We start from the raw sequence: 10,493 nt of genomic DNA, 5'->3' as shown, positions 1-10,493 counted from the left end.
GCCATTTGGCCATGCCTAGACCTTGTTCTTATGTATTTTCAACGGTGGAGTTTCTACACACCATAGATTAAGGTGTGGAGCTCTGCTGTACCTCGAGTATTAATGCAATTACTATTGTTCTTCTATTCAATTCAGCTTATTCTTGTTCTAAGATATTCATTCGTACCCAAGAACATGATGAACGCGTGCCTGACAACCACTCCCGTTCTACAAGCAAACAAGGCTTGAATGTTTATCTCTTGGATTCCTTAATCAGAATCTTCGTGGTATAAGCTAGAATTGATGGCGGCATTCAAGAGAATCCGGAAGGTCTAAACCTTGTCTGTGGTATTTTGAGTAGGATTCAAGGATTGAATGACTGTGACGAGCTTCAAACTCACGATTGTGGGGCATTAGTGACAGACGCAAAAGAATCACTGGATTCTATTTTGACATGATCAAGAATTGACAGCTGAATAGCCGTGCTGTGACAGAGCGTGTTGAACATTTTTACTGAGAGGACGGGACTGTAGCCATTGACAACGGTGATGCCCAACATACAGCTTGCCATGGAAAGGAGTAAGAAGGATTGGATGAAGACAGTAGGAAAGCAAAGAGACGGAAGGGACAAAGCATCTCCATATGCTTATCTGAAATTCTCACCAATGAATTACATAAGTATCTCTATCTTTATTTTATCTTTTATTCATAAATCATTCATAACCATTTGAATCTGCCTGACTGAGATTTACAAGATGACCATAACTTGCTTCATACCAACAATCTCCGTGGGATCGACCCTTACTCGCGTAAGGTTTATTACTTGGACGACCCAGTGCACTTGTTGGTTGGTTGTGCGAAGTTGTGATAAAGAGTTGAGATTGCAATTGTGCGTACCATGTTGATGGCGCCATTGATGATCACAATTTCGTGCACCAGTAATTCTCCCTAAATTTGTGCTTAAGTGTGAAAACATGCTTTTTAGGCCCTAAAATAGCTAAATTTAATTCACTTTAATTCCATTTGATGCCTTGATATGTTTGTTAAGTGATTTCAGGTTTGGAAGGCAGATATTGGATTGAAGGAATGAAGAAAAAATCATGCGAAATGGAAGAACTCATGAAGAAATGAAGGAACCACAAACCTATCGAGCGTGATCTCTTCACACTCAATCGATCATAACTTGAGCTACAGAGGTCCAAATGAGGCGGTTCTAGTTGAGTTGGAAAGCTAACATCCGGGGCTTCAAAATGATATAAAGTTTGCCATAGTTGCTTCGCGTCTAGAGATGCGTACGCGCACTGTACACGTACGCACATTGTACACGTACACGCCGATGTTGCACGTGATTTTTATAGAGCAATTCGTGGCCAGCGATTTCTAGCTCATTTTGGGCCCAATCCAACACATTTTTGATGCTATTGAACCCAAGGATTGGAGGGGGAATAAACCAAGTTGTCATAGTTTAGTTTTTATCATGTTTTAGGCTAGAATTCTAAAGAGATAAGCTCTCTCCTCTCTCTAGATTTAGGATAGAATTTAGGGTAAAGTTAGGTTAATCTCTCTTAAATTCATCTTTCAATCCTTGTTTTTAGTTCAATTCTCTTTACATTTTATTGTTCTATTGTCTCAATTTTCTTAGTTTCTCTTGTTAATGTCCTTAGTTTACTCTCTTTTATGTTCATGAACCCTTGTTGGATTTTCTTTTCTTTTGATGCAATTTTATATTTCCATGCTCTCTTTGATGTTTATCTTCATTATTATTGTTGATTTCTTGTTCATGATGGTTATGGATCTTGTTAATTTTTGCATTTTGTGATGTTTACTTTTATTGCACTCTAGGTGTTTGATGAAATATTTTCTTTAGTTTTTGAGTAGTTTTCTTTACTCTTGACCTAGGCTAAGGGAATTGAGTGACCCTGAGTCATTGGGTCTCAATGAATTGGTGATTTGAGAACCCGTGATGATCAATTTGATACTCATTGACACTAACCCACTACTAATCTAATTAGTAGATAGGTTGGGATTTATGGGTTGATGTTGATCAAGCCATTTGACGTACTTCAAGCCTAGGAGTAGATAATGCGTACTTAAGGCTTTGTAAGTAGACTTAATGAGCTTGGTTCCTCATAATTGTCAATATATGGTTTCTAGACAAGGGTGGTGATCTCAATTGCCTATGTCTAGCCAATAGTACTTTTCCTTTCTTTTGTTAGTTAATTGTTCATTTAGTTTCTTGTCATTTATTTTCTTGTCCATTGAAAATCAAACCCCCCATGTTCGTTCATAGCCAATAATTGAGCACTTCATTGCAATTCCTTGTGAGACGACTCGGAGTTTAAATACTTTGGTTAATTCTTATTTGGGGTTTGTTACTTGTGACAACCAAATTTTTGATTGGGAGGATTGTTTGTTAGTTTAGAACTATACTTGCAACTAGAATTCATTTGAGAAATTATAGATCGACACGACAATTGTCTCCAATCAAAATGGCATCGTTGCCGGGGAATTGCAATGGTATTATATTATTGGCTATTTGTGAATATGTGAATATGTTTGTCTTTTGCTTGTTTGTTGGTTTTTGTTAGGTTTAGGACTGTGTTCTTATTTTTTTTGTTAGTTTTTATTTTTCTTTGCTATTATGAATTCTCACCACTTTGGCTTTGAGTTTGGTTCAAATTATGTTGTAGGAAATGGGAGCTACCATGACAATATGCATCAAGTATTTAGGAACAATCAAAGATGGGAGGAGCCTCAAGGGATTGATTAACCTTCTTGGCAACAACAACCTCCGATTTCTTATGGGTATAATTCCAATCCTAATGCATATCAATCTAATGGATGTGGTGACTCTTATTGTGATTGTCAACAACCACCACCACATGCCTATGAACCACCTCCTCAACATGATTTTGAACCACCTTACTCACAAGCCCCATACCACCAAACACCTCATTATGACCCTAATCCTTACCCACCATACCAACCACCTTATGAGCAATATGAACCATATGTAGAACCACCCCAATTCCACCACCAATACCCTCAAGAACCACCACCTCTATACTATTACCAAGATGTATCACTTTCCATGTACGATAACTTTCAACCACAAAATGAATTTCCCTTTTCACCACAACCCTCCATGGAAGAACACCCATATCCATCCATCCAAGAGCAATATCATCCTACTTATACTAGCCAAGTGGAACAAGAGCCAATGGATTATCTCAAGGAAGCAATGGATTGGCTTTAAGCAATCATCCATCAAAAGGAGCAAGAAGAAGCCCAAAAGAGATACGTAGCTATCGAGGCTAACCTTGCCAAAATTAAAGCCACCGTGGACTCATGAGACTCATGCAACAAGCAAAGCACCTCCACGGATGAATGTGAGAAATCAACAGAAGAATGGAGTATAACGGAGATTTTAGAATCCCAACACGAGGACAAGGAGAGGGGGTATGTCTTGCAACAAGTGGAGGAGGAAAAGATTGTTAAAGAAGAAGTGGTGGTTAAAGAGCTAGGCGAAATTGAACAAGTGGTAGATTTTAAGCTTGAAGACACTTCCACACTAAGTGATGTTGTTGATGATTTTGTGGAAGTTGTTAAACTTTCTTCCATTGAACTTGAAGATGATGTTGAGGAGTGTAATGCGCAACCTCCTATGCATATAATGAATGATGAAGAATTGGAAGAAGGTGAGCAAACAACAAATCTTCCTCTTAAAGATGATCCCATACCAACACATGATCCTTTGGTATTTGAGGAACCTTCTCCCATTGATATTGAGGTAATTGTTGAGATAAGTTCCACATTACCTCCATGTTGTGACATGAAGAGTAGAAAAGAGTTACAAGAAGTTGGTGAATAAGTGGTTGAATGTGAAGAACTTTGTCAAGAGGAAGAGGTTGAAGTTGAAGAAGTGTACCAAGATGTGGAGGTAGTCAAAGAAGAGCACAAGGGAGTGGAACTTGCAAGATCATTAGGACCATCCCTTCCTAAGTCACCATCCAACACAACATTCAAGTGTGTAAAATTCTTATCACTAAGCTTTAATTTCTCACTTGAATATGGTGTGCTTGAAACGGATGGGCAACTTAGAGCTCTTTGTGGAGTCAAGAGTAGGAGAGAATGGGTTAGTAGGTGAAAATGACAATCAAGGTTCCCTATGGTTGGAAGCTTAAAGTGTAAGTGCAATGGTTGGTATAGTTCTCAACTAAAGGGGGTCCAGGAACATGCTTTGGTGTTTACTTGAGAATTCGAATCACTTGCCACCCAAATGGAATTGTCTTTATCAACTTGAAGATGGGTGTGGAAACAAGATTTGGGATTCGGGTATATATGAGGATCAATTTTGGGAGCCCTTAACTTGTCAAGGACTCCATCAAGATTTCGTGAAACTTATTGGAAATCTTGGAGCACAATGGAGAACCAAGCATTGGTGGGAGTTCAAAGATGAGTTCAAGCATAAACCACCTTGACAAGGAGCCTCCCAAATGTCCAACTTAAGGACTTAAAATAAAAGTGCTAGGTAGGAGACACCCCACCATGGTAAACTCCTTCCGTTCTCTTGTAGATATAATAAATGAATGAATTGAGTTGCCATTGTAGGTAGTTTTCCTTAGTTTCTATACTCTGATACATTTTGTTTTGATTAATAGGTTGTTTATTAAATTCATGTTTTGATTAGAGCAGTTATTGTTAAGTTGTATTTTACTTGTAGTATAAGTTTTGTTTATAGTGTATTTGAAAATTTTTCAAAAACCAAAAAGATTTGTTGTTAAATTTGATTTTCGATTGTTTTAGAATGCTTGTAGATTAGGAGAGTGCCCTATTTTTGTTCTAAGCATGAAAAAAAGGAGGCATCGACGCGCAAGCATGCTGTACGCGCGCACGTCGGCAAGGTTTTACACTCTCTGGAACAAAAACCAGAGAGTTGTGCCTAGTTTGTGCCTATTCTGTGCCTGCGACCCACGCACAAGCGTGCATGACACGTACGCGTCAGTTGCATATTGAGCATCCACGCGTATGGGTGCTATGCACGTACGCATCACTTGTCACGCCTGCCCACCAGCGTGCACACGTGCGTGACGCGTACGCATCACCTTCCGCGCCCTATTTTCCCCTGTTTTCTTTCTTCCTTCTTTCTTCTTTCTTCTTTCTTCCTTTCTTACTTTCTTTTCAAAATTTTCACTTTTTATTTTTCTTATTTTCATCTTCTTTTATATGTTGCATTTGCATATTATCATTCGTTGCATTTTAGTTTTGTTTTTATAGCTTGTTCTTCTTTTGTTTTCTATGTCCTTATTTTAATAATGGTGTTGAATTCTCTTACTCAATTGTTGAGACTTTCTTGGTTAGTATTGGTGCTTTGTGACTTGTTGCATTAATTATAATATTTGCTCTACACAAAAGATTAGTGCTTTAGTCCTTCCTAACGCATCATCCCTTGTTTTTGTACAATGTTGTCGTTGTGTTAGGATAGGACCAAATGCTTTCATGCTTATCCCTAATCTTGTTTGTGTCAATTCCTATTTAAACTTGATGCTCCTAAGTGTTCCTCATGCTTTAACTTTGTTCTTGCATCAAGTATTAGTTAATATGTCTTTGCTCACTGATAAACCATTATTTTATGGTTTATATTGTGTTTAATTGAGTGGTTTTATCAAATCTTTACCCACTTATTCATATGATTAGCATGTATTTACAATTCATTCCCAAAATCTTTCCATGGTTGAAAACTTGCTTCCTACAGATCTTTTAATTACATATTTTAATTCTTCTTTATACCATTCGATGTCATGATCCGTGTGTTAAGTGTTTCAGGCTTTATAGGGCAGGAATGGCTTAGAGAATGGAGAGGAAGCTTGTAAAAATAGAAGGAAACAAGAAACTAAGGAGATGACCAGCGAACAGCGACGCGCACGCATGGCTGACGCGTGCGCACGAAATGAAGAAAATCACAGCGACGCATGCGCGTGCCCGACGCGTACGCGTGGATTGGAGTTTGCACAATGACGCGAGCGCGTGCCTGACGCGCACGCATGGAAAGGAAAATTGTCAAACGACGCGTACGCATGAATGATGCGTACGCGTGACATGCGCGATTTGTAGAAAAGTTAGAAAACACTGGAGGCGATTTTGGGCCGCATTTTGACACAGTTTTTGGCCTAGAAACACAGAATAAAGCCAGGGAACATGCAGAGACTCAATTGAAAAAAAAAACACAACATTCATATTCACAATTTTAGGTTTTAGATGTAGTTTTTAGGGAGAGAGGCTCTCTCCTCTCTCTTAGGATTAGGATTAGGATTTAGGATTAGGATTTCATCTTCTCTTCAATTCCAGGTTTAATATTCCTTTACTTTACTTTGTGTTTTCTTCTACTTTTATTTATTCTATTACTTTAGTTGATTACTTGATGTTGCCAATTTGGTTTATGAATTCCTATCTTCAATCTAACTTTCTATTTAATATAATTCGAGGTATTTCAGATATATGATTTTTGTTTAGCTTTCTATATTCTTGTCTTTGGTTGAGTAATTAGAGACTCTTGAGTTATCAAACTCTTTTGTTGATTGATAATTGGAAGTTGCTAATTGACTTGAATTCCACTAACTCTAGTCTTTCTTTGGGAATTGACTAGGACTTGAGGATTCATATTGATTTATCTACTTGACTTACCTTCATAGTTAGAGGTTGACTAAGTGGGAGCCACGAGCAATTCTCATCACAATTGATAAGGATAACTAGGATAGGACTTCTAATTTTCATACCTTGCCAAGAGATTTTCTAATTATTAATTTATTTTTCTTATCATTTAAATTACTTGTTCCTTATTTCAAAAACCCAAAACAAAAGATACTTTTTTTCCATAACCAATAATAAAACACACCTCCCTGCAATTCCTTGAAAAGAAGACCCGAGGTTTGAATACTTCAGTTTAAATTTTATTGGGTTTTGTTACTTGTGACAACCCAACTTTTGTACGAAAGGATTCTCTATTGGTTTAGAAACTATACTTACAACGCGATTATATTTGTGAAATTCTTTACCGACAGAAATCCGATCGTCACTGGTGCACGAAATTGTGATCTCTAACAATGGCATTCAACTGGGTATGCGCATCTACTAACTAAGCACTTTCTTCACAACTTCGCATCACTAACCAGCAAGTGTACTGGGTCGTCCAAGTAATAAACCTTACGTGAGTAAGGGTCGATCCCATAGAGATTGTTGGTATGAAGCAAGCTGTATGTAGGGCATCACTGTTGTCAATGGCCACTTCCCATACAATCACGGAATGGAAGGCTCAGTTGTCAGGCGAGGGCAACCATGCATCGTGCATCAGGAATCTAAGAGATACACACTCTAGCTCTTGCTTGTAGAACGGAGGTGGTTGTCAGGCACGCGTTCATAAGGGTGGATGATGATGAGTGTCACGGATCATCACATCCATCAGGTTGAAGTACGAATGGTATCTTAGAACAAGAATAAATTGAATTGAATAGAAAATAGTAGTAATTGCATTAAAACTCGAGGTACAACAGAGCTCCACACCCTTAATCTATGGTGTGTAGAAACTCTACCGTTGGAAATACATAAGTGATGGTCCAGGCATGGCCGAATGGCCAGCCCCCATAAATTTGATCGATAGTCTCCTAAGATGAATAATTAATTAAAACTAAGACCAAAGATGTAACGTGGTCAAAAAGACGACAAATACAATAGTAAAATGTCCTATTTATACTAGACTAGCTACTAGGGTTTACAGAAATAAGTAATTAATGCAGAAATCTACTTCCGGGGCCCACTTGGTGTGTGCTTGGGCTGAGCTTGAACTTTACACGTGCAGAGGCTTCTCTTGGAGTTGAACGCCAATTTGTAACGTGTTTTTAGCATTCAACTCTGGTTCGTGACGTGTTTCTGGCGTTTGACTCCAGAATGCAGCATGAAACTGGGGTTGAGCGCCAGTTTGCGTCATCTAATCTCAAATAAATTATGGACTATTAATATTGCTGGAAAGATCTAGATGTCTACTTTTCAAAGCCATTGAGAGCGCACCATTTGGAGTTTTGTAGCTTTAGAAAATCTATTTCGAGTGCTGGGAGGTCAGAATCCAACAGCATCAGCAGTCCTTTGTTAGCCTTCTTATCAGAGTTTTGCTCAGGTCCCTCAATTTCAGCCAAAAAATACCTGAAATCACAGAAAAACACACAAACTCATAGTAAAGTCCAGAAATGTAAATTTTACACAAAAACTAATGAAAACATCCCTAAAAGTAGCTAGATCATACTAAAAACTACCTAAAAACAATGCCAAAAAGCGTATAAATTATCCGCTCATCACAACAACAAACTTAAATTGTTGCTTGTCCCCAATCAACTAAAAAAATAGGATAAAAAGAAGAGAATATACTATAAATCTCAAAATATCAATGAATATTAGTTCTAATTAGATGAGCAGGACTTGTAGCTTTTTGCTTTTGAACAGTTTTGGCATTTTATCCCTTGAAGTTTAGAATGATTGGCATCTATAGGAACTCAGAGTTTAGATAGTGTTATTAATTCTCCTAGTTAAGTATGTTGATTCTTGAACACAGCTACTTTTAAGAGTCTTGGCCCTGGCCCTAAGCACTTTGTTTTCCAGTATTACCACCGGATGCATAAATGCCACAGACACATGACTGGGTGAACCTTTTCAGATTGTGACTCAGCTTTGCTAAAGTCCCCAGTTAGAGGTGTCCAGAGCTCTTAAGCACACTCTTTTTGCTTTAGATCACGACTTTAACCACTCAGTCTCAAGCTTTTTACTTGGACCTGCATGCCACAAGCACATGGTTAGGGACAGCTTGATTTAGCCGCTTAGGCTTGGATTTTATTTCCTTGGGCCCTCCTATCCATTGATGCTCAAAGCCTTGGATCCTTTTTACCCTTTCCTTTTGGTTTTATGGGATATTGGCTTTTTCTAATTGCTTTTTCTTTTTCTTTTATTATTTTTTCGCAAATTTTTTTTGGCAAGCTTTTGTTTTTCACTGCTTTTTCTTGCTTCAAGAATCAATTTTATGATTTTTCAGATATTCAATAACATTTCTCTTTTTCATCATTCTTTCAAGAGCCAACAATTTTAACATTCATAAACAACAAGATAAAAAATATGCACTGTTTAAGCATTCATTCAGAGAACAAAAAGTATTGTCACCACATCAATATAATTAAACTAAATTCAAGGATGAATTTGAAACTCATGTACTTCTTGTTCTTTTGTATTAAAAACATTTTTCATTTAAGAGAGGTGAAGGATTGATGGAATTATTCATAGCCTTAAGACATTGTTACTAAATACTAATGATCATGAAGTAGAGACACAAAACATAGACAAACATATAGCATAAAAACCAAAAACCAGTGAAATAAGAACAAGGAGTGAGTCCACCTTAGTGGCGTCTTCTTCTTGAAGGACCAATGATGTCCTTAAGCTCTTTTATGTCTCTTCCTTGCCTTTGTTGCTCCTCCCTCATTGCTCTTTAATCTTCTCTAATCTCATGGAGAATGATGGAGTGCTCTTGATGTTCCACCCTTAATTGATCCATGTTATAACTCAAGTCTTCTAGAGAAGTGTTGAGTTGTTCCCAATAGTTATTTGAAGGAAAATGCATCCCTTGAGGCATTTCAGGGATTTCTTGATGATGAGCTTCCTTATGCATCTCTTGAGATCCATGGATGGCCTCTCTTGTTTGCTCCATCCTCTTCTTAGTGATGGGCTTGTCCTCTTCAATGAGGACGTCTCCTTCTATGATAACTCTAGCTGAGTAGCATAGATGGCAGATAAGATGAGGAAAAGCTAGCCTTGCCATGGTGGAGGACTTTTCGGCTATTTTGTAGAATTCAAATGAGATGACTTCATGAGCTTCTACTTCCTCTCGAATCATGATGCTATGGATCATGATGGCCCGATCCACAGTAATTTCGAATCGGTTGCTAATAGGGATGATGGAGCGTTGGATGAACTCCAACCATCCTCTAGCTACAGGTTTAAGGTCCAGTCTTCTCAATTGAACCGTCTTACCTCTTGAGTCTCTTTTCCATTGAGCTCCTTCCACACATATGTCCATGAGGACTTGGTCCAACCTTTGATAAAGGTTGACCCTTCTAGTGAAGGGGCGTGCATCTTCTTGCATCATAGGCAAGTTGAATGCCAACCTCACATTTTTCGGACTGAAATCTAAGTATTTCCCCCGAACCATTGTAAGATAGTTCTTTGGATTTGGGTTCATACTTTGATCATAGTTCCTAGTGATCCATGCATTGGCATAGAACTCTTGAACCATTAAGATTCTGACTTGTTGAATGGGGTTGGTCAGAACTTCCCAACCTCTTCTTTGGATCTAATGTTGGATCTCCGGATACTCATTTTTCTTGAGCTTGAAAGGGACCTCAGGGATCACCTTCTTCTTGGCCACAACTTCATAGAAGTGGTCTTGATGGGCTTTTGAGATGAATCTCTCCATCTCC

The sequence above is a fragment of the Arachis duranensis genome, chromosome 6 (genome assembly GCF_000817695.3).
Source record: "Arachis duranensis cultivar V14167 chromosome 6, aradu.V14167.gnm2.J7QH, whole genome shotgun sequence".
NCBI lineage: Eukaryota > Viridiplantae > Streptophyta > Magnoliopsida > Fabales > Fabaceae > Arachis > Arachis duranensis.
Note: the sequence above shows the minus strand (reverse complement) of the source record.